The 25,028-nt window shown below is 43.7% G+C and overlaps 1 protein-coding gene across 1 annotated transcript in view; it reads left to right on the top strand.

Annotated features, from left to right (window-relative positions):
- LOC144826173 (embryonic protein UVS.2-like) overlaps nt 1–25,028 on the top strand; it is a 160,600-nt gene that overhangs the window by 27,734 nt on the left and 107,838 nt on the right. The window lies entirely within an intron of this gene.

Here is a 25,028-nt window from a genome sequence, read left to right as displayed (position 1 = left end):
CTCACAGCCCGATCCACAGTCCCTGAAAAGAAGAGACCCGTGGAGGCAAAGAGAGACGTGGGACCGGCCATCTTGAAAAACCCCCAAGAAGCTGACTGCTCAGCACCCGAGGCTTCCTCAACTCTGTGCTTTGGGGTTTGAGAAGCCCCACCACCGAGCAGCATCTGCACCAAAGGTCAGTCCCCCAGCATCTCCACGATCTGCATGGGGCCCTTTTGCACTTAGCCACTTGATGTGTCATCCGGTCGCTAGCCCGTTGGCTTTTGGCCATCTTGGCGACGAAATCTACAAACAACACCGCTGGTCTGGTTGCTCCAGACTGGCCCTCGCTCCCCTGAAAAGGAGCACCCGCTCTGACCTTGCTGGTCCGAGTAACAAGCTTTCTTCACTTCCTGTGTGGCTTGCATTAGCCAAGGCCTGTTTGCTTCAATAAAGTTGCTGACACCGCCATCAGCTAGAGCCTTTGTGGGACAGCGCGTGACCGACTCCTGGACATCCTCGACCTCTTCGTGTCCACGTGGCTGCGGAGACAAGCTACGCCTCTTCGCCTGTTTGCACCCAACATCGCCTGGTTCCATCCTGGTCCCAGGGTAGTCACTGGCTAGTGACTTTGAACATTGTCCCCTCTGCTTTCAGGTCTTCACCTCTTCAGATCCACCCTTGGATCCACCGGAACTCTCCTCGACGACCCGCCTGCAGCATCTTCATCTTCAGGCACCATCGACCTGCGTGATGAAACCCGACACAACTTCGCACCTGTGCACCCGCTTCCTGTGGGTGAGGTAACTCAGCAACGCCGGTGTTCCTACACTGGTACACACCTCTAGTGCCTAGGTCTAAAGTTTTGTCCTTCTAGGTCAGTCGGAAGGTTCCTTAAACAGTAACTTTATAACTTTTACGCACCATTGACATTGCGGTGGTGCATGCGTGTGCTTTAAGCGCTGCACCAGAGTCCCGCGGGCCTTTCCCGACTTCTTCACTGTTAGTCCCGAACAGCTCCAGCGATTCCCCAGGCCCTAGCCCTATTTCCTTTCCGATTGGTGGTTCTTATACCACTATTTTAGTATATTGTTTAGGTGGCACCTAGGGCTCATCCATATTGTGCAACTTTTGTATATTTAAACTGTGTTTTGTTTTAACGCATTTGCTTCTGTGCTCATGAAGAGTATAGGGGATACTTGTAGTAAATAAATATATTTATATTTTCAATATATATCTGTATGATGTCCTCTCATTTGGTATTCAAGGGGATTGTGTATGGTAAAACAGCTTGCTTCACATGCCTTTACAGAGTTGAGCCTAAGACTGCTTTGTCCTCGCTACTAGGATAGCTGGTCTATAAGGTTGACTTACAACCAATCATCATAAGGGTTGCTTGGCATGGTACAAGGTGATCACTAGAACTAGTGAGCATCATATACCAGGCCAACTTCTCACAACCATTTTAAGAGAACTGCACCATAGGTGGGCCATATGCTAACAGCCTTCTGCGTCATACCACCCCTAGGGCAAATGTACTCTACTGTCAGAATAGGACAACTGGCAAACTTGATTGAGGACTAAGCAGACGCCACAGCAGCAGCCCTAGGCAACATCACAGAAGAACTCACCGCTATGAGAGAAGTAATGAGACAAAACAGAATTGTGTTAGACACCATCCTCACCATAGAAGGAGGAGTCCCGCCAGGTTGTCCATCAGTGTTGTTGTGTATTCAGACCAAATAACAGCAATAAATATATACCAAGTGATAGACAACATACACAAGGTGCAAAATGAGGACAAAGGGATACACACGGGTGAACTGTGGGGATTCTTTGGAAATTGGTTCTTGGGATGGGGCTCCCGGTTACTAGCGGCCCTAAAAATAGGATGTGATAATGATAGGATGTGATATTAGAAGCATGTCCCACTTGTCTCAGTGCAGTGATAAACACCTGCTGCAATAGAAATAATAACCCATTAGGTAATGAGACTTATAGTAGGATACACAGAATATGCCTGAAGAGAGTGCAGGATGAAATAAGACGATCAAAAGGAGACATTATGTATGCCTGACTATGCCATCATCATTGCTTATCAAAAGGGCGGGAATGTGGAAGCTAAGTTTAGATAACAATGGTGACCTCCATTTTGTATACCTTAACATTGTGATAATTCAATGATGATGGAAATTGTAGACAAAATATTAATCATTGCTTGAGCTAATGTGGCAATTCTGATGGATAGCTTGCACTTTGCCTGCCAGTAAGCTGTTGGTAGCACAACACAAAAGAGTACATTTCCATGTTACTGCCTTCTGCCTGCTTGCCTTAGCAATAGGCCTTGTAGGCCTCAATTGTATATCCAGACACACATAATGATAATGTGGACCATTCTGTTTAGGCCATCATCTATTGCTTGGACTTGGGCGTAATGTAACTGTTAAAGTGACCGACTTTAGACACGAGGGACTTGTCATGTACATGTTAGGTGGTTTCCAAATCTATTCTTGAGTAACAATATACTGTAGATTTCTGAGTATAACGTGTTTCTTCACCACCTGACGGAATATGATGGCCCGGCCCATGACCTTTTACACATGACATATTGTCATGAAATCTTGTGCTTTGTAACTATACATACTTGTGTTCTACTTCTGCTTATTCAAGCATTCAGCACCCAAGTGATTCTCCCGTGCACGTAATTAAAATTTCCTTATTTCACTCAGGTGGTGTGACGAAGTTTGATTTTGGGTTGTACAGGTTTTTCCAGTTTCTACAGATTTACTTGCATTTCAAACATGTAGACACCTTTTATTACAAATATTGTTCATAATTATTTAGTCCTTCTTTTAAAAAATACTACAAAGCTGGATGAGTGTAAAACCTCCTCAGAACACCAAAATTTAGAGTTGATTGGAAACATTGGCTTAATTGGCCTATATCATTTCCAGAATTATGTGGCAATGGAGATATAAATAATTGTGACTCATCTACTTGGAGACAGCCATCATGCAAACCTTTAAGTTCCCTTCTGTTTAGATAAAACATATACAGCAAACAAATTGATGTGATTGTTGAATGTGCACAGTATATTTTTCACCACAAAAGACCATGCTAAAATGGATAATCGTGAGATGTCAGTTTTTTTTTTGATTTCAAAGTATTTTATTTATAAAGAAGTGTCAAAGAAAATAAGGAACAAAATACAACAAAAGTGATACAATTGAATCAAGATAAATACTCAGTCAGGGGCTAAAAAATAAGATGTAAACAAAATAAGCGCATAAAAAAGTAAAGGCAACGTAGTATATAATACAGAAACTGAGTAGGTAAAACTTATCATCAAAGCAGTAAATAAAAGTATCACTATCAAATTTTGAAATAGAGATAGGGGAGGAAATAGCAGAAAAAGAAAGAAGAAAGAAAGACAGAGCACTAGGAAAGATGAAAAAGGATAGAGGAAGAAAAGAGAAGAAGGAAGAAGGAGGATTCCCACAGGAGTAACCCATCAGATAAACTCATATAACACCACGGAGACAGACAAATCAAAAAGGATACTGAGCAACCAACCCTTTTGATGACCGATCCATATAATCATCCAAAGCTTTCCAAACCCCACTAGAGATAGAAGGAGAGAGATGATCATGATCAATTGAAACGTGAGCGCTGCGCAAAAAGGAAACCCACGCCCACTATGTATGATAGGAAATCGAAGAAAAGGATTTCCACTCCATAAGTATAATTTTCACCGCAACAGTCAAAAGAGGATCCATCAATTGTATTTCCATGGGAGTCAAGGGGAGAGGAGTAGGGGCAGCAAGTGGTCCCAATAATATTAAAGGGAAAGAGAGTTCGAACTCAATACCAAAGATAAGAGAGAGATGTTTATGGATGAGGCTCCAAAAAGGCTGAAGCAGGGAACAGCCAAAAAACATATGTTGAAAATCGCCCGGCAACAATCCACAGCTCCAACATAAATTGTCGTCTTTAAGATTGAGCGAATGTAGACGCACGGGCGTCCAGTGAAGGAGATTGAGAGAGAAAAATTTAGACTGCATCAAAGATGGAGCAATTTTATTGCGAAGAGAGAGTTTACCAATCAGTTGCCAAGTATCTGAGGAAATATGATCCGTAATGTCAGGAGGAAAATGATGTAACCATTTTTGCTGAGCAACCGTCTGTGCGGGTAGTGAAGCAGATGATAAAAATGTATAAATCTTGGAGGCAACGTGACCAGATTTAATCCATATATGAAAAAGTGAAACAGTAGAAGAGGTAGGATGAAGACGTACCTTAGCAAGGGCCACTTTAATTTTGAGAAAAGTATAAAAATCAAGATTTGTTAAAGAGTGTTTCGTAGCCAAGGTGGAAAAAGGTAATGGCTCATCAGAAGCGCCATAAAGGTGATTAACAAGAGAGATCCCTTTAGCTGCCCAGTATGACATGCGGACGGGAGTAATGTCGAGTTTAAATTTAGAGTTCCGCCAAAATAGACGTCCACCTAGTTTTATGTAAGGAATTGCCATTTTCTTATCTATTTTCCTGACCGCCGCAATTGTATCTATAATTATAGCATGAGAAAACAGGATATGCAAATTAGATGTGGTGCAAAAAGAGGCAAGAGGCAAAGGAGATGCTAATTCCTGTTCTATTAGCAGCCAAGAAGGAACATGAGGAGATGGAGGAGAGAACCACAAGGCACCTTGAGAGGCCAAAAAGGCAGTTTGGTATTTGTCCCAGTCAGGAAAATTGCACCCTCCCATATCGCAAGGCCGGCGTAAAAATTTGTATGCAATTCTAGCACGTTTGTCGTTCCATAGAAATTTAGACGTCAAAACATCAATTTCGCGAAAGAAGGAATCTGATAACTTAACCGGAAGCATGGATGAAACAAAATTTACAATAGGGGTGATCATCATTTTGAGAGTCTGGAGGCGACCCCACCAGGAAATATGTTTCGGAGACCATGTGTCCAAAAGACGACGCACTTTAAGGAGAGTCTGGGATTCATTATGGGCAGTAGTGGCATAAAGGGTAGAGCAAAAGTAAATCCCTAAGTATTTCAGATGTGTAGACTGCAACTTAAAGCCCGCAGAACCCATATGCGAAGGGAAACAGTAGGCATTGAGAGGGAACATTTCCGTCTTATCTCTATTTAGGGTACAACCTGAAACCGATGAGAAGAGGGAAATGATATTTGAAATAGCAGGTATTGCTAGGGGTATATTATCGGAAAAAATAAGAACATCATCTGCGTAAGCAGCAGTTTTTATACAATGAGATCCGAATGAAAAACCTTTAATATCTGGGTGTAAGTCAATTAGTCGAAGAAGAGGATCAATAGATAATAAGAATAAAAGTGGAGATAAAGGACAACCCTGTCGAGTGCCCTGACGAAGATTAAAAAATGACGATGTAGCCCCATTAACTCTAATGTTAGCTCTAGGTTGGGAATATAAGGACATTACCATGTTAATGAAAGAGTCCCCAAGGTTGTGAGCGCATAAAACCGCTCGAAGAAAAGGCCAAGAGACCTTGTCGAAGGCCTTTTCCGCGTCAAGGGCCAAGGCCGCGGCAGGGAGTCGAGATCGCTTAGCTGCACCAAGAATATGACAAAATGTGCGTATATTGTCTCGCGCAAGACGACCTTTTACAAAACCGGTTTGGGAAGGATGAACAAGATGAGGGATAAGGGCTTCCAATCTTTTGGCCAGGATTTTAGCAAAGATCTTAGCTTCCATATTAAGAAGGGAAATAGGACGGAAGTTTTTGGGATCTGAATGGTCTTTCCCTTCTTTTGGGATCACTACTATAGTTGCTTCCGCAGCAGTACCAGAAACAGACCCATCTTTAAGAAAAGAATCAAACACAGATTGTAATTTGGGAACAAGTGTAGGGAGAAAAGTTTTATAAAATAAAATAGGATAACCATCAGGGCCTGGGGCCTTACCAGAGCGAGTTGCTTTAATCGCGGCAAAAATTTCCTCAGGGGAGATTGGTCTATTTAATAAAATGCGATCATCCTCAGAAACCGACTGAACCGGAACCGATTTTAAGAAGTCCCGACAATGATCAAAAGAGGATTGATTAGAAGGAGTATATAATTTGTTATAAAAATCACGAAAGACTTCAAGTATTTCATCAGTTTGGAATTTTTTAGATCCCGAGTGGTCAGTAATAGAAGAAATGTGCGAGGACTTAAAGGAGCAATCTTGGAATTTCAGTGTAGCCGCCAGAATTTTCCCAGCTCGATTTTTTAACAATAAAGTTTTGGATTTCTGCGCTTGTACTCCAATATGGGCTCTTTTAGTAACAATAGTATTATATTTGTATTTTAGTTGTTTTATTAGCTGTAGACAAGATGAATCCTTAGAATGTCTAAAAGTGGCTTCCAGAGTTTTGATTTCAGAGGATAAATCTGTGAGCTCTTTTTTAATAGCAGAATTCCTTTTTGACATACAATTAATAACTTGACCACGGAAAGTGCATTTAAACGAATCCCAGAGGACGATTGGGGAAGAAACAGAGCCTTCATTCTCATGGAAAAAAGTGTCTATAGCCTTAGAAAATTCATGAACCTGAGATACATCGTGCAAAACTTCGGTATTCAATCTCCAGGAACGAGCATGTGATTTAGGGGCAAAGGATGATAACGTAAAAGTAACCACAGCGTGATCAGAAATCAAAATAGGATGTATAAGCGGAGAAGAGGCAGATGAAACAAGAGAAGAATGAACAAGGAGATAATCAATACGCGAAGAGGAAGAATGAGGCGAAGAAAAGAAAGAAAAGTCACTACCAGTGGGATTGTGAAGACGCCATATATCTTGAAGGTGAGTAAAGGAGCACATGTTAAGCATTTGTTTGTGGGATTTAGGGGGCCGAAACTGAAATGCAGAATTTCTATCTAAAAGAGGATCCATTGGTAAATTGAAATCTCCGCCAACAATCAGATTGCCAGAATGCGGGGTGTCATTCAATTTTTTGGTAACAGATTTCCAAAAATTCGGATCGTCAACGTTAGGAGCATAGATGTTCATCACATAGAGATCATGATGCCCATCCGACAGTTTAGATAGCAACCAACGACCCTCAGAATCATAATCAGAAGAGATTATAGATAAGCCAGAATTTTTTGAAATTAAAGTAACAACCCCATTCCGTTTGCCCAAGGCATCTGAACAGCAAACATCCGCAACCCATTCTTTCTTCAGAAATACTGCCTCTCTGGCAGTGACCTTGGTCTCTTGAAAAAGGACCAGATCAGAAGATAGAGACTTACAATAATCTAAAATCTTCGACCTCTTTACCGGATGATTCAATCCCTTAACATTAAGGGATAATACATTTAAACCCGGCATGGAAGTACATAAAGATAGAGAAAAGACGCCATGGACAATAGTGAAGCAATCATCCTCACAAAGATAAAAAAACACTCAGAAAACAGAAGGAACAAAGTGGGAGAAACCATGTGGGGAATCCGAAGAAGAAAAAAAGAAAGAAGAGAAGAAAAAAGAAAAGAGAGAAGGGAGAGAAGAAGCAGAAGCAGGAGGGGAGGCCTAAAAAAGACCAACTTCATACTAGGGAGAACGTGGAAAGGCGAGCAAGGGACCCGTACAAGGAGGAAAAATAACGAATAACAATAGCCCCAATAATATACTACGCTGATGGCATGTAAATGAGAGCTGGGAACAAGCAAAAGTATCAACGAGCAACAGAGTAACATTAGAAAATATCATAGTGCAATGAAAAAGCATTACAGTCTCAATGAGTCATTACTCCAATAACAAGAAATATAAGTATACTAAGGAATAAAACTAGACGATTCAATAAAGAGACAAAACACTGTGGAAAATCATGAACAATATATGAATGCATGCAGATAACCATGTATATCCTAGAAATAAAGATTGAATTAATGAACAAGCTATAACTGTATAAATTAAACAGTAAGTACCAGAAATTGAGAATTCAGGAACATATAAGCAAATAGGAGAAGAAAAGGAGAAAGCATGAGAATAAAAGTCCAGAAGATAGAAAATGACACATGACAGGAAAAAAAACCAAGATATCAATTAGGAATAGATAAAAATCAAGAAAAGAAAAGTGGACCTGAAACGAAGAGTGAACGGAAAGAGAAACAAGAGAGACAACAAGGGCAGTACCAGAAGAAAGAGAAGAGAGGCGGACATATAGAAATAGAGTAAGCAACACGAGTAGGAAAGAGAAGATAGTCTAGAAAGGAGAAATAGGAGGAAGAGGAGTAAAATAGAAGATCGGAACACCTATAGAAAAAGGAATACGAGGAGTAAGTGAAAGAGGAACAGAAGGAAATCGAAAGAAACCTAGATCCAAGGAAGAGGGATATGAAGACCTTGCGGACACAAGGAGAACAGAGAAACTTCAGCAACAGAGGTGGAAGTCAAGAGATAAATAGAAGCTCAAGAGGAGCAAGGAGAAAAACTCAGGCATATAGAAAACCATCACCAAGAAGACAGAAGGAGACATTTCAAGTGCCCGAGGCACCAGGAACATGCGATGTCGCTCTTTGAATCTCCATCTCGATCTCCAATTGGTTGTCCAGGAATGTAGCTAAGTCAGCCGGTTCATCGAAAAGTCTGGAACGCCCTTTGTAAGTAATGCGAAACTTCGACGGACCAGAAAACGAAAAGGGAATGTTCATCTCAGAAAGACGTTTCCGAAGATTAAGGAAGCCCTTTCTTCTTATAACCGTGTCTCTGGCAAAGTCCTGAGAAATGGAAATTCGATGACCTTCCCAGACGACCTGTTTCACTTTCCGCATATGAGAAAGAATCTGTTCAGTATGTTGATGTCGCAACGGCTTGAAAATTATTGCTCTTGGCTGGGTTGCTGATTTAGATCGAAACGTTGGAACACGATGTGCTCTTTCTATCTCAAAGTCTCTCAGGAATGAGATTTGTAAGGTGTCCGGAAGCCAATGAGATAAGAAGTCGATCATAGACGAAGATGATTTCTCTGTATCTTCCGGCAGACCAAAAATGCGTAGGTTAGATCTACGGTTACGGTCTTCCTGCTCAGTGAGATCTCTTCGCAATGCCGCCATTGAACGCTCCAAGTGGCTGAGGGATCTGGATTGTTTCTGCATACCATCCTCTGCACAGCTGATTCGTGATTCCGTAGCAGATACACGAAGAGAGAGGGCTTTGAAGTCAGATCTAATAGCAGACACCTCCACTTGCAGTAAATCCGTATTAGTTTTAGTTGACTGCGCAATATCATGCACTTCATTAAGGCGCATTATTATTGTGTCCAGAGTGGAGTTAGTATCTGACTGAACCGACTCAGGCGTAGGGGACACTGCCTTAATCCTCTTAAGCGATGTGCCAGCATCCTTTGAATCCTTGTTGGTCGAGGAACGACCCATATTTGCAGCCATGTAGGAGCAGCCACCAAGAAAAAAATGTGCAGCCACTTGAGGAGAATAACAAAAACTGCGCAGTCTGTGCCCCCAAAAAAAAGAAAGACAGCACACTGAGCGCACTGGGCGTTAAGTAAATACTAGCGGCGGACTTATATGCAAGGCAGGCAGACACCACAGTAATGCCAGAACCACAAACAGAGCAGGAGGGCACAGCAATGATATGTAAGAAAGAGCTCCACACCAGCCAGGGATAGCAGCACTGAAGAAAAAGCGACAGCGCAGGAGCAACCTTAGTATCCAGCCAAGCAGCAAGAAAAGATCAGGAAAAAGGATTAAATGTTACCAACTGGAGACATCCTAGAAGAAATGTCCTGAACAGCCACTACAACCGGCAATAATGTATCCAAAGCGGCACTTCTGAGGAGAAAAATGCCAGCTGCGTCAGAAGCGCGAAAATGGCGGCCGTCCGTGAGAGGAACAGGCGTCACAGGCGCTCAGCAAAGAAATCATGCCTCTGATGTCAGGAAGCTCCGAAAATGCCGTCAATCAGCTCCCAGCATAATCCGCTGTAGAAGGCTGCCGTTTCGGCACACAGGGGCAGTCAGGAAGCGGAGAAAACAGTCCGACGGGACACCCTCGCTGCGGAGCTCAAGCGCGACCCGCCATACTTCAGCGGCGCGCAAGCCACGCCCCCGCTAGATGTCAGTTTTAAATATGGTTAGCCTTAAGGAGGATCTGTTATACAAAACAATGATTTAGGTAGATTTGTCTCTCGAAGCGGGAGAGAATTAGTGTCCTAATTATATTTGGCTGACATTTTCAAAGTAAAGGAAACGTTTTTTTTGTAATATTTAAATCTGCCACCCATGCTATATAACTCAATGTGAAGTAGTGTCAAAAGCCACAGAGACTTCTAGTAGGATCATTGTAGGGGATCCTTCAAGAACAAACTTGCATCTGTGTTTGTGCATCATCTTCAGCTTCAAATTTGGTGCACAGTAACTGGTATAAACCTGATCGAGAGTGGTTTAGAAAGATGTCATATTACATTTAATAACAACAATTAAATACCAAAAAGGGGAACATTGCGGCCTGCTAACGTGCCAGCCACGAGCTCCAATGCCTCTACTAATCATGCCGCGTACCTGAATGGAATCGCAGCTTCTCACCCTCCGCTGGTATCGTGTTTCTTCTTTTTGCCCTTCTGCTCAGCTTTTTCTGGAAATAAGACCCCTTTTCCTGTGTCCCCCCCTGTGGCATTGCGGCAGGAGAGGTGGAACGCCAAACACGGGTTCTCTCTGCCTCCTTGCACCCTTGTGCGCTCCGATGTGATCGGCGTGAGGCAGCCCAGATTAATTTCCAGGGCATGGGAATAAGAAACAGCACCTGTCCCCCAGCAGCAAACATCCTCCTAGAGCCTCGGGAGGAAGAAAGGAGAGCATCCATGGCCCCCAAAAAAGCACAAGCCTCTCATGCTAGCAGGACAATAAAGTCTCCTGTGTGCAAAAAATGACTTGATCAGGCATTTAATTTAATTACAAAGGGAGAGACAACTGTTGATTTGGAGGACTGTGTAGCAAACTTCTTTGTACCTGCTACCTCCAATACCGTAGAAATAACAGATATACACCAAGGAACACAACAATTTTTGTTGTGGGGGGCGGGGGGGATTTACAGGGTAGTGGAGTGATCCAGAGTTTTGGTAGTACAAAAACTGCACCAGGGATCAGTTCATATTTCAAGATAAAGAACACAGAGGAGTTGCAGCCAAACCAGACTGAGACTTCTATTATGGAATCTCCCAATATCATCGAGGAAGCAGCCTCTGTGCTACTCTCAGAGAACGATTTCCCCTCCTTTTGAGCAAGGATCTGTCTAATAACCCACCTGGGGACATCATTGCCCCGGAATCACAGACAGCACCTGAACCAGGACATACTGTTATGAATGCTGAAACCTTAAGGGAGAAGAGAGGGTTGGGGGTCAGAGCATAGAAGGTCAAAAGGCATCTGGAAGAGGATAAGTGACACCGGATATAGATGTTTCCCGGATCCTGCTCGCCCTATCAGGTGACATCAAAGAAAAATTTGCTGTTTCGGAACAGAACCAAGTAAAAATTCAAGCTGATTGTGAGGGGTCTGGAGGAAAGGTTGGTAGACATTACGGAAAGACTTCTTACCAGGGAATCCTCTCTGGTATCACTACAAGAAGAAGTAAAAAGAAATCAAAAATAAATAATAGCATTGAAGGCAGGGGAAAAGGAGATGAGAGACAAGTTTGAAGTGTTGGAAATAATTCCAGAAGAAATAATCTAAGGGTTCTAGGCATTCCTGAAGGCATGGAGGGAGGAAACTTAAAGAATTTTGTAGTAGATCTGTTGATAACATTCTTCCCGGAAACAGCAAAATTAGATTTACAGAATGACATCCACAGGGTACATTGCAATCCTCTTAGAAAACCTATGAAAAAAGAAAAGCTTAGGAAAATTCTGATTAATTTCCGCACTTACACAACTAAAGAGCTAATTCTCTCAACAGCCCTCAGGGGCAAACAGCTAAAAAAACATGATTGGCCCTTTAGGATTAGGTCAGATATCACAAAGGCTACATAAACTCAGCAATGGATATTAGGAAAATACATCCAAAACTTGAAGGCTTTACGGGCAACTGTAAAGCAGAAATTCCTGGCAACTCTTAGAGTTATGTGGAACAACAGAATGTACAATATTCCTAAATTGCTTTAACTTATTTGATAGGGCAGAGGCATGTAGACATTTTCATGTTTTTTAGTTTATTTGAGCACAGGGTGGGGAGCAGATAGGGAAAATATCAAAAACATATTTTCCTCATTAACGCAAAGGGATAGTATTTTAGGATCGAGAGGAGGGTTTGAAGGTTGACACTCTATAGGGAAGGGAAGGAATGACCAGAAAGAATGCCTAACAATTCAACAATAATCTCCTGGAATGTGAATGGTTTAAGTGTGTCCTCCAGGCGAAGGAGGATCCTGGAATTTATTAGGCTTTCCAATACTGATATTATCATACTACAGGAGACACATCTACGCCATGAATGGTGGCTAGAAATCTTAAAGAGGTACTGATGGATCTCTCATCTGGTGTGTACAAACCAGACTTTTATTATGAAGGGAGTAGCAGTCCTATACAAAAAATCGCCCAAGATCAGGATAGAGGGCTGGTAGGTTGATTCTAGGTGCAGGTGGGAAATAAGCTATGTTAAGATTCACTACATAGTATATGCTTTTGTGACCTATTATGGCCCAAATATTGATGATTCTACACCACTTAAGGAACTATATCAGCAGCTTCGTGAGACAAAATATCATATCATTCTGGGAGGAGATGTTAATACCTTGCGGGATCCAGTCCAGGATAAATCAACCTCCAGGCCAGCAGTAAACTCTCCCAAAATGAGGGAACTTTCACGTTTTGTGATAATAAATGTAGCTTTAGTAGATATCTGGAGATTGAAAGCAGGGCAAGAGAGAGGGTATAGCTTACAAAATAAGAAACTGGCCTATGCGTCTAGAATTGATTTTTTCCTGATAGATCGGAAACTTAACAACTCTCTTAAGATAACTCATCACCCATCACACTTGTCTGACCATGCAGCAGTTAATTTGGAGATATTACTTAACATCCACCCACCTGCACAGACACGATGGACTCTAGATAGAACCCTACTAGGAGACCCAGAAATAGTAATATGTTTGAAAGAGGTAACTGTCTTTTTCTTTCAACATAATGTTGGCAGGGCCACATCACATATTGTATGGGATGCAAATAAAGCTTTCATTTGGGGAAAAGTAATTAATTTAGCTGCCTATAAAAAACAACACGGGAAAGAATAAAGTAAGGGAATATGAGCAAAACATTGGAGGGATTCAGCAGGAAATAGCAGAAAAGGAACCTTCTTCTCGATAATCGAACAACTACCAAATAAGCTAATAGAAGCAAAGGGCATTTTATCCAACTACCTAGAGGGACTAGTGAAACAGAGATGGGAGGTAAGCAGGTTGGCGAATCACAAATTTGGGGAAGGATGTGGGAAGATGTTAGCATGGAAAGCTGGACAGGACCTGGTTAGGAACAAGATAAAGGTAGTCATAAACAAGGCAGGAACTAAGTTTATGGAAATAGGAACAATTGGACAATCTTTTGTGAATTTCTTTCTGTAATTATATACGGATGATGTAGAAGGGACACCAGCAGAAATAGGTGAATGGTTAAAGCAGGATAAACTCCCCCTCTTAGGCACGACTCAGCAGACAGCTCTTAACCAAGAAATTTTCATGGAAGAAATAGAGGGAATTATCAAGAAATTAAAGAATTGAAAGGCCGCGGGACCCGATAGCCTGCCCAATAAAGCATATAAAATCCTGAAAAAGGAAATCACCCCTTTTTTGAGGAAAATCCTTAATTCCATATATACATGGCAATCACCGATCCCTGTCACTTGGAGCGAAGCACAGATCACCTTAATTCTGAAGCCGGACACGGATCCAAAACAATGTGAATCCTGTAGACTTATCTCGCTCCTAAACGCAGATTATAAAATATACTCACAGGTTCTGGCTAGACAACTAGATAAGGTCTCAGAAGATATAATAGGTATAAATCAAAAGGGTTTCATGAAAGGAAGGCCACTTTCTGACTTGACACAAGATCTGGTGTGTACGATAGATGCAGCCTCGGTTATGGGGATTCCCTTAATAGTTATAAGGGTCGATGCCACTAAGGCGTTTGACAGAGTGAGTTGGACCTTCTTATACGCAGTGCTAGATCAAAACAGACTTGGTGGTAACTTCCTTCAGGCTCTCCAAGGTATATATGCTTTCCCTACAGCAAAGTTATTGATTAATGGTCATCTAACCCCTAGCCTTTGGATAAATAGGGGAACACGACAAGGTTGCCCACTCTCACCTTTGCTATTTAACTTGTATCTGGATTGGAACCGTTGGTGAGGAGAATAAGAGCAGATTAAACAATCCTCCCATTTTAATATGGGGAGTGGTATTTAAAAGAAGCTCTCTATGAAAATGACCTGGTAGTGTATACAGCTAACTTGGGAACAGCTTTGCCAGTAGTCATGTCGATAGCCGGACGCTTTGGGCGAATCTCGGGCTACCTAATCAATGAGGACAAGACAGAGACTATGTCATGAAACAATCCCATCCCTATGCACCTTAAACATCTAGATAAGACTGAGTTTAGATACCTAGGGGTGCGAGTAACAAAAGACCTGGAGCAAATGGCATTGGTAAACTATACTCGACTCATGCAAGAAACCAAAAGGCTTTTGCAAAGCTGGAATTTCCTTCCACAATCCATTTTAGGAAGAGCTAATTTAGTTCTTTTTAAAATGAGCTGACAATCCTCCCAAAATTTACATTTATATTTAATACTCTCCCTTTGCTCTTGAGGCCTGCCTGGTTCAAGTTTTATATGGAGGAGTAAATGCCTGAGAATCTCCTAGAAAAAGCTTAGGAAGAAAAACTGGAGGGGGCATAGTGCTTCCAGATTTCCAATTGTATTATTGGGCTTTCTTTTTCAAAAACGCCAGGTGACTACTGATGACCCTCCAGGATATGCCAATGAGATATAGGGCTCTAATAAGCAACTTAGGAGAAGAAAGCAAAGGATTCTTGTTTAAATTTGCCAACGCTAAATTCTTTAAAAAAAAATTAACACTTTAATTACAGCCTTTAAAATCTTTATTCCGGTAAATAAAACTATAGGCATTCCTTACTATAGCTTTATGACACCAATTTGGAACTCTCCAGGAACCCCACAATGTATGATGGATAGTCTAGCTACACCTTTGGTAAACACTGTTTTTTTAAGATGGGGCCAACTCACGGAGGAAGGCACAATAATAACTTGGACTGAAGTAAGCCAGAAGACGGATTTTAAGTTATCCAGATTTAAATATTACCAGCTGGTTAGTTGGTCGCAAACCCAGTTAAACCTTGGGGGGCAGTCGGAGGTCGAGAAGGATTTATTAAAAACACAAACCTATAGGAAGGAGGTCTCCAAGTGGTATTGGAATTAGTTCAAGGAGATGACGCGAATGTGATCCTGGCTGAAGAAATCTGGAAGCTGGACATGCCAGGTTACGATATCCAAAACTTATGGCAAGTATCTGTTGCTACATTATGGGTTTCGGTAACTTCAGCTCCACTTAGGAGAAATCACTTGTTCACCCTATACAAGGCCTACTGGTCTCCCATGAAACTTGCTAAGATGGGAGGTACTAGAAGAAGATGCTGCCCAAAATGCTAATTGGAAAATGCAGACGATATACAACCTTTTTGCAGTGTCCAGCTATCCAGCTCTTCTGGCGAGAAGTGGGTAAAGTTTTTTTAAGAATCCCGTATTGTGAATTTGAGGTAAGCCTTCCTTTGGTTATATTTGGAGTAGATAAAACAAACTGGGGCAAGAACATCAGATCTCTATTGTTTACCTTACTGACAACTGTGCGTAGGGAAATGTGTGTTAAATGGGTCTCTGAGCTCCACCCTACATGTTCGAGTTAGCTGAATTTTTCAAGACATATAGCTAGACTAGACTGCCAGACGGTTTCAGCTAGGAAAAAAAAATGTGGGCCCCTTTTAGCTCTCTTGGCTCTTGATATCTACATGCATAATATACTTTCCCAGCAAGGTTTAAAAGTTATATTTTGGTATGTTGCTATAGTCGGCCTAGTATAGCTAAACCGAATGCTATTCAGTTGGTTTTTATTGCCCAGTGTGACTGGTCTGATCATCACTATATCTCCTTCCACATCATCGAACCCTGGTCCAAGAAAAGAATAGATCACAAGACAAGAATCCCAAGCTCTGGAAATGATCTCTTCACAACTTGCTACCTCCTACTGACATGTCTGAGGTACAGGACCTCACAGGACATTACAACAGGTCTATACTGAGTATCCTAGACTCCGTTGTACCCCTACAACTGAAAAGACAGTCCACCAAAGACTCCAAATCTTGGTTCAGTGATTGCATGAATTCAGAGAGACGCAATCTTAGACTTTCCGAACGATCCTGGAAAGGATCATTTTCCACGGAACTCCTCATGATCCTGAGAACTAGAAGAAGCTCTTACAACAAACATATCAAGAGGGTAAAATTGAACTTTTTCAGAAGCCAACTAGATAACACCAAAAACAGACCAAACAAGCTTTTTGAACTGTCAAACTCCAATCCAACATTCTTCCCACCCTCCCGCCATCACAGGCGCCTACGCAGCCAACTTGTTAAGTGTTTGCCTCTTTCTTCCTTGAAAAAACTATTAAGATTGAAAATGATCTACGAGCTCTACAAAGCAAACAACCTACTTTTTTTTCGCCCGACTAACCCTACTTCCCCTCCTCCACCTCATCCTCTGCCCGCCATTATTCCCTCATCCAAAACTATCTCCTGCTGGAGCCAACCCAATCCACTCCAGCCTCTGCCTGACATAGGACTTTCATCCAAAAATAACGACTGCTGGAGCCAATTCACTCACTATGATTAATGCTCTATTCTCAACTTGCTTACTACTCTGAAACACTCTAACCACTTCAGTGACCCTCTACCCTCAAGCTTCTTCAATGAGATAAAAGGGTCCTTAGTCCCTGTGAGAAAGGTCAGGGTCAGGGACAGGAGAGACCACCCACCGAAACACTCCCCCATGATATTCCGTCCAATGACATTCCGTCCCGCTGGTCTCCTTACGACCTTTTTGATGATGACAGCGATAGTGCGCACAGCCCAGTACCCAGGAATCTTTTCCCCGCCCCACAGTGCGGCTTATGAAGCCATTCCAGGAAGTGGCGGGACTCAGCAGCCTAACCAATCGGATCACGAGAGCAAAGGTCAAGACCAGCAGAAAAAGCCGGAAGTGAAGCTCTTCGGCGCGCATGCTTATGAGAAGAGGGAGGAGAAAGAAGCAGATGCCCACACAGCCAAAAACTCCCTGTTGCGATGAGGAGAAGCCAAGGGAAGCCTCAACGACGAACGAAAGATCCCAAGACCTGGTCCGAGGAGTGGTGGAGCCCGGAGGACACGCACGAGCCGCCACAACTCAGGAGAGTTGTGGCCGACCCAGGTACGTGACGGGTACTGCGGGCAGATGTTAAGAGCAGAGTGCGGGTTGGGGCCCTCTGGGGAGATAGTATTGTTTGTTTTTATCTCCCCTGTTTTCCGAATGGTCCCGGTGCTCTAATTAACTGACTACACCGCTATTGTTACTTCTGTTCATTCACTTAGAAACCTAAAGCACCCCTCACGTATTACCCTTTCTCCCACTTACAACCCCCGAACGTTGCACGTGGTGTGGTGACGGACTAGGTTAAAAGCTGTCCAGATAGGGTCAGTGACCGTTATTTTTCTTCTTTACTTTGAGTACTTTGGGAAGACTCTACCCAAAAGGGAAACACCAGGATTCACCCATTTCACCGGAGCTGTTTTCACCTGACCACCGCCTGAGATGGGGACACTGAAGATCCACCCAAGAGCAACTTTTGGTGACACTGGACACTTATGCTGTTAAATTTCAATTATTCAGTTACACCCACTCCTATTCTGGGTTATATAATATCCTTAATAAATACCCTACAAAATTCACCCGATACGGCCTCCTCCCTTCTATTTCCAACCTTCCCTGCGACAGTCCCCCTCTGGACCAAAATAGTAAATGCCTCCCTAAATTAAGGTATGATTCCTGACTGAAGGCAGGGCAGGTTTCGCCCATTCTCAAAAAACCCAAGGCTGACCAATAGGACCTTAATAACTTTCGTCCTATCACTAGCATCCCAATTCTAGTGAAGCTCCTTGAGAAATGTGTTCTTGTCTAACTATGTAACCACATTGATCAATTCCAGCTCTTAGATCAATTCCAATCGGGTTTTTGCCAGGGCCATAGTTCTGAAACCGCTATTACTCATACAGTAGATGACACCCTAAAAATGCTCCATCGGAATGAAGCTTGCCTTCTAATCCTGTTATGTTATGTTATGTTATGTTATATGACTTTTATATAGCGCACGGCTACTCGAGATGAGTGTCCCGGCGCTTTCCACCTGCAACTCAGAGTAAAAATAACACAACACAGCGAAGATGAGAAAAAACAACAGAGGAAAACAATAAAAGCAATAAACAGTACAAACGGACTAGAGATTAAAAAGCCAGGTCTTCAGGCTCTTCCTGAACTGGAGCAAATTAGCAGTGCTGCGAAGCGAAAGAGGAAGCAAATTCCACAGCTGGGGAGCTCTGCAGCTGAAAGAACGCCCTCCCACGCGGGCCTTCCTCACCCGCGGGACCACCGCTTTAAAGAGGGATTCCGAACGCAAGGAGCGGACTGGTCGATAGAAAGCCAGTCTCCGCCGCAGATATCCAGCCCCTGATCCAAACAGGGCTTTATGCATCAAAGTCAGGGATTTAAACTGGATCCGCTTCCTGATAGGCAGCCAGTGTAGCGCCTGAAGCAGCCCGGAAGCTCGAGCTCGTCTGCGTAGGCCAAAAATAGCCCGGGCGGCAGAGTTCTGCACCACCTGTAGGCGCTGAACCAGGTATTCAGGGAGGCCAAGAAAGAGGGCATTAGCATAGTCTAACCTTGAGCCGACAAGAGCCTGCACAGTAATCCTCCTGTGCTCCTCAGACAGCAGAGGCAGGAATTTACGGAGCATTTTCAAGATTCCGTAACAGGTGCCAGCCAGACCAAGAATATGAGTTCTCAGCGACAGCTGGTTGTCTAGTTTGACACCCAGATTTTTGGCCACCAAGGAGGACTGTGCCGGAGGGCTCATGTCGTACGGCCACCATTGCTGCCACTCCGGATCGGCGACGCAACCAAAGAATAGAACCTCAGACTTGCTTGAATTGGCCCTCAGACTGTTCCGCTGGAACCAGTCGAAGACCAATGCAAGACAGTCCCGAATTCTCTCTCCATCAAACTCTTGGTCTTTCCCGCAGGTGAAGAGGAGTTGCGTGTCGTCGGCATAAGAGACGATCTGGGCCCCATATGCCTCCACCAAGGCCGCCAAAGGGGACATGAAGATGTTAAACAATGTGGGGCTCAACACAGAACCCTGTGGAACCCCGACTCCCAGTGGCGGCATCTCGGCAGAACTCTGGGAAACCCAGACCGTCTGGCGGCGGCCTTCAAGGAAGGAAGTAAACCACCTGAGCACCGTCCCCCTAAGGCCGATGTCATACAGCCTAGCTAAAAGCGCCTTATGGGGGACGGTGTCGAAAGCCGCCGATAGGTCTAACATGACCAACATGGCCCTGCCGCCGACATCCAGGGTCTCCCTGATGATCTCAGTAACCTCCAACAAAGCCGTTTTCGTACTAAAATTAGGACGGAAACCGGATTGGGATATATGGAGCAGATTGTTAGCTTCCAAAAAGCTCGACAGGACGCCGTGGACGTGTTTTTCCGTGATCTTCGCTAGCGCCGGAAGAAGCGAGATTGGCCTATAATTGGCCAAAGCCTCGGCATCGAGACCCGGTTTTTTTAGGAGGGGGATCACCATCGCTCTTTTCCAAGAACTAGGGACCCTCCCCTCCCTCAAGGAGGCATTGAGGATGGGGTTGACCAGTGGATTCACCACAGCCGCCATCCCGGCCAAGAATTTGGCGGGGCAGGGGTCAAGTGGCGAGCCAGATTTAAGATTGGCCAGCAGCGACCTAGACACATCACTGGAAACAACAGGGAAATCGGACAGCACCGCCGCAAGTGTATGCGGAAGTCCACAAGCCGCCCTGATGATGCCACTTCCATCCGGTCCCTCCACGAAGGTGGCCTGAATCGCCTTGATCTTATTGGTGAAGAAACCGGCGAGATCACACGCCCATGCATCCGAAGAAGCTAATGGGGGCGGATGGGAGCTGGGGGTCGTAAACTCCTTCACAATAATAAAGATCTCCTTACAGGAGTTCGCAGATGCCTCGATCCTCCAGGCCAGATAGTCCCTCTTGGCACCCAGGATGTCCCGATGGTAGGCCTTCACCGCCGCCTTATAGGCGAGTTTAGCCTCCCCATCATACAACAGGTGCCAGGCCCTCTCGGCCATCTTGCATTGGCTACGAGCCACACGAAGCGCCTCCGTAAACCACGGTGCAGATTGCCGTGCCGCCGAGGACCAGGGAGCTGCCTTAGGGGCAAGATCGTCCAGCCTGTCAGTGAGCCATAGCTGCAAAGCCTCAGTGTCGCTATCCAAATCACCCGAGAGATGACATGGGTGATCCAGCAGCGCCTGCTCTAGCATATCAGGTGTCACTCTGTGCAGCGCTCTCGAGGCCGGTCTAAACAGGGTAGACGCTCTGTTATCCGGCCGCGCGCACTCCAGCACCGAAAATCTGATCAACCTGTGATCGGTCCAGAGCACCTGCAGGGTATCAGCCTCCATGAGTGGGACAGACGAAAACACCTGATCCAGGGTATGCCCCTTCTCATGTGTTGGCCCTGACACGAATGGTATGAGACCCAGCGGAGATGTAACGTCCAGCAATTTGGCCGCATCTGGGTCATCCGCCGCGTCAAGGTGGAAGTTGAAATCACCAGCCACGACACAATGCTGTGTGGTCAGCACCAGCTCAGAGACGGCTGTCTGCAGATCTTCCAGGAAGGAACCCACAGGGCCTGGTGGTCTATAAACCAGCAACCCCTTCAGAGCCTGACCCGGGGACAGTCTGAGCGTGAAGGCGAGCGACTCGGCGCTCCCAATGGAATTCAGGGGAAGCACTGAGCAGGAAACGCTCTTTTTCACCACTACAGCCACTCCCCCACCCCTCCCCTTAACTCTGTCCTGCCGGAAGATATTATACGCCGGAGGAATGGCTGAGAAGACGTCCGGATTGGAAGCCTCTCCCAGCCAGGTTTCGGTCAATAACAAACACAGGGGATTTTCCCTGACCAGAAGATCGTAAATATGCAGGGCTTATCCTCCTTGACTTATCTTCAGCATTTGATCCGGTCAATCATGATAACCTCCTTGACTTACTTGAATGAAGGATGAGTCTCTCTGACCAAGTTAAAAACTGGTTTGCCTCCTTTCTCAACAACAGAACGCAAAGATTTAAAGTCAATCACTCCCTTTCCAACTCCCTGCCACCCACTCTTGGGGTTCCTCAGGGATCTGCTCTCTGTCTCCAATGCTCTTCAACTTATTCATGGAGCCCCTCAAGGTTTTACTCAATTCTTCCAACATTCAGTATCACTTGTATGCAGATGACACCCAACTTTACCTGAAAATCTCTTCCACAGACGACATAAATTCACTGTACTCTACCCTTCTCAAAACTCAACACTGGCTGACTACCCAACATCTTAAGCTCAACTCCTCCAAAACGGAATTCCTCCTGTTAACACCAACCAAAAAGACGGTCATCATCGCTGAGTACTTGAAACACTTAACAGCTCACAACTGTACCTCTCACATTACTGACTCTGCTAGGTCTCTTGAAATTATACTTGACAAATCATTGAGCATGCAGGAACACATAAGCTCAGCCATTTTCCACGTGAGTATTCTAAGAAAGATAAAACCCGTCCTCCCCCCGAATGGCTTCAGGTCTGCTGTTCAAGCTCTAGTAATCTCCTGGCTAGATTATGGCTGTGCAACTCTATGTGGGCTACCCAGGTACAAGATGGCTCCAGTCAGGGCTTCCCTGAATTCAGCAAGGCTCATCACTTGTTCCAGAAGAAATAGCCTCATCATGATGATACTGAAATCCTTAAACTGGCTACCTTAGGTGCCTAAGATTGCTCTTAAGATTGCGTGCGTGATGCACAAGGCCCTTCACTTTAACACCCCGATGTACCTAGCCCAAAAGCTGGAACTCTCTGGCGGGAGCCAATCTTCTAGGAGTTCCAGCACTCTGCTGCTGAAACCCCAGAAATTCCAAACTTATAATCTGCCGTGCTCGGGTATTGCCCCAAGAATCTGGCACTCCTTGCCGCCCCACATCAGACTGATTCCCTCTACGGCGTCTTTAAAAAAAGAAGTGACAGCCTTGTGGATAAATACCCTTGTTAGACGGCACCTACCTCCATTGACTCTGCCCACTCTGCTGGGTTATGTTCCACCCCTCTTTTTGTTTGTTGCACTTGTATGCTACACTATTTCCTCTTGCATAATTTACTGCTCCTCTATCGTCTACATTACCTTGCTTGGGTCACGTTTGCGCTACAAAACTTCATAAGTAAAATAAATAAATAAATAGTCCAAGGATTAAGACAAGCTCAATGTGTTGATGAGATCTGTGGTAGTTAGCACTAGACTTCTTATCAACTGTGAGTTAGAAATGGCTTTGCTCTCCTGGCATAGATCTTGGAAGGTATATGGCAACCAGATCCCTCAAAAAAATGTAATACCAATAGCCTGTCAAGCATTTATTTTGAAAGGCATAGGTAGTATAAATATTAAATATTAAAAACATAAGGATTGAACAATGTATATCCAAAAAGTATTAACATGTATTAAATGAAAAACTATGTAGTACAACAATAACAATGTAACTGGACCCTTTGGCTACCGCTTAAGGCTTTCAAAGATTGTCTAATATATATATGTAGGCTAGAGAGCAACAAAGACAAGACAGACTCCAGTAGGAGTAGCTCAACCACCACAACCATTACCACCAGCAGCACAACAGCAACCTCAAAAGGAAATAAAACATTCAAGAAGATTCTGGGAATATGTGGTAAGATATTTATCATATTTAACTTCACAAATGGGACAAGTAGTAACTAATTTAAAGGGATGCACCAAAGCACCTTATCTGATTGTGCAAAATAAAGTACCATGTTTGGACCTTTATCTTTTTAGGACATAGTTGTTAGTGGCGGGTTCGTTGTGGGTTAGCTGTTATATAGTATGTAAATCTTAGAGTAGGATCATTTACTTTGATTGGTGATTGTGTTTATGAGAATAGTTAGTTACATTTTTGTTCAGGGATGAGGGAGGGGGTTATTTTTAGATAGTATCATTTTATTTATATATATAAGAATTGTTTTACAGACCTATATTTATATAAATATAATACTTAAATAAAAACAATTACAATAATTGCATCTTCAGTCAATAAACCGTATTTTTTTTGTTTTTTTATTGAAGTTGTATTCAGATTATATACAGCATACATAAAAAATAAATAAGAAAACACAGAAAAATAACAATTACATTTAGTTTCGACTTAACATAATGTTAAACCAATTTACTCAAAATAACATCCCCAAATTTGATCAAATTTTCTAATACCCCCAACTCTTTGAGCATATAAAAGTTCGCTTTTCCTGACCCTTTTCATTTTTAATAAACCGTATTTTAAGTTAAAAAAATTATATTTTTGGTCTTCTAAATCTGCCTTCCGGTGTATTCGAATTTTCTTGAGATACATTTTGCTCCTAAATATCCTCATTTATATTGTCCACTTCTTCAGCCAAATTTAATAGAAACACAGGCTACTAAGTAATTTAGTGTAGTTCAACCAAAATCTTTTTGCACACCAGTTTAAGTGTGTTGGGCTCCCAACTGAAAAGCGAAATCAAGATTGTCAAATATCAAATGTCCATTCTATTGCACTTCTGTCTTTGTGCAGAGTGAACTCTATTTTCAGCCAAAGTGGTTGGGTCTACAATAGATATAATCATCCATGGCTGCAGAGCATAGCCATGCATACACACATATATGTGCGTGTGTTTTTTTATTTATAAAAAGAGGAGAAGGCAGCATGGTAGGAATACCCTGAGCCCCTAGCCCTGTTGGTAGGTTCCCTCAGTGACTTCGACAGGGCCACAAACTATTAATTACAAATATTTAAGTCAAATACCGTGCCTGTTTGTAATTGAGCCCCTGGGTGGACCAGGTCCCCAAGACACCTTCAGACTTCTATAATGGGCAGGGGAGTTCATGGGGTCCCCCTTTTCATGGCCGATATGGGCTCCAGGGCCCGCGACCTCCCTGGGGCCAGACCAATATGCAATTATGAAGACGGGTTGAACAGAACCCCTTTGTTGGCCTTATGTTGGCTCCCCAGAGCTTGGTCTTAAAATAAGGGGGAGGACCACACAGACCCACCTCATTTCTGCTAATTTGCCCAGGGAACCATCCCCTCCCCGGGGTCAAGGGAATTTCAAGGTGGGCCTTATTCAGCCCCAGAGACACCCACCTCCCCGGGGCATGGCCAAATTTTGATTGGGAGGGCAACCACTCAGCCCCCCTTAATCCCTCCACTTAAAACTCACCACAGGGCAAGTTTGCACAGTGGTAAAGGGAGGGGGCGGGCCTGGTGGGACATGTGTGCAAACAGGCCCTGTGGCACATTTTAAGTTGGGGAATTAATTCCCCTTCAATCCTGAGGGTCCCTGGGGGCCAACTAGCCCACCAGGTACCTCCAGTAAGGGCCACAGGGCAACGTTGCAGAGAGGTAGTCCAAGGCCACGCCCCTTTTTACACCTCTCTGCAACGAAGCTCTGTGACGCTTACTGGAGGTACCTGGTTTGGTAGTTGGACCCCACGGACCCTCAGGATTCAAGGGGACTTCTATTGGAATTCTCAAGGGCATATTATCAAACCCATTATCGCCGCTTTAGCTGCAGTTTTCTGCCGCTAAACCGGCGATCATTTTTAATGCC

This window comes from Lissotriton helveticus, chromosome 3_2 (assembly GCF_964261635.1).
Source record: "Lissotriton helveticus chromosome 3_2, aLisHel1.1, whole genome shotgun sequence".
NCBI lineage: Eukaryota > Metazoa > Chordata > Amphibia > Caudata > Salamandridae > Lissotriton > Lissotriton helveticus.
The sequence above is the reverse complement of the archived record's forward strand: the minus strand, read 5'-3'. Positions and strand labels throughout refer to the sequence as shown.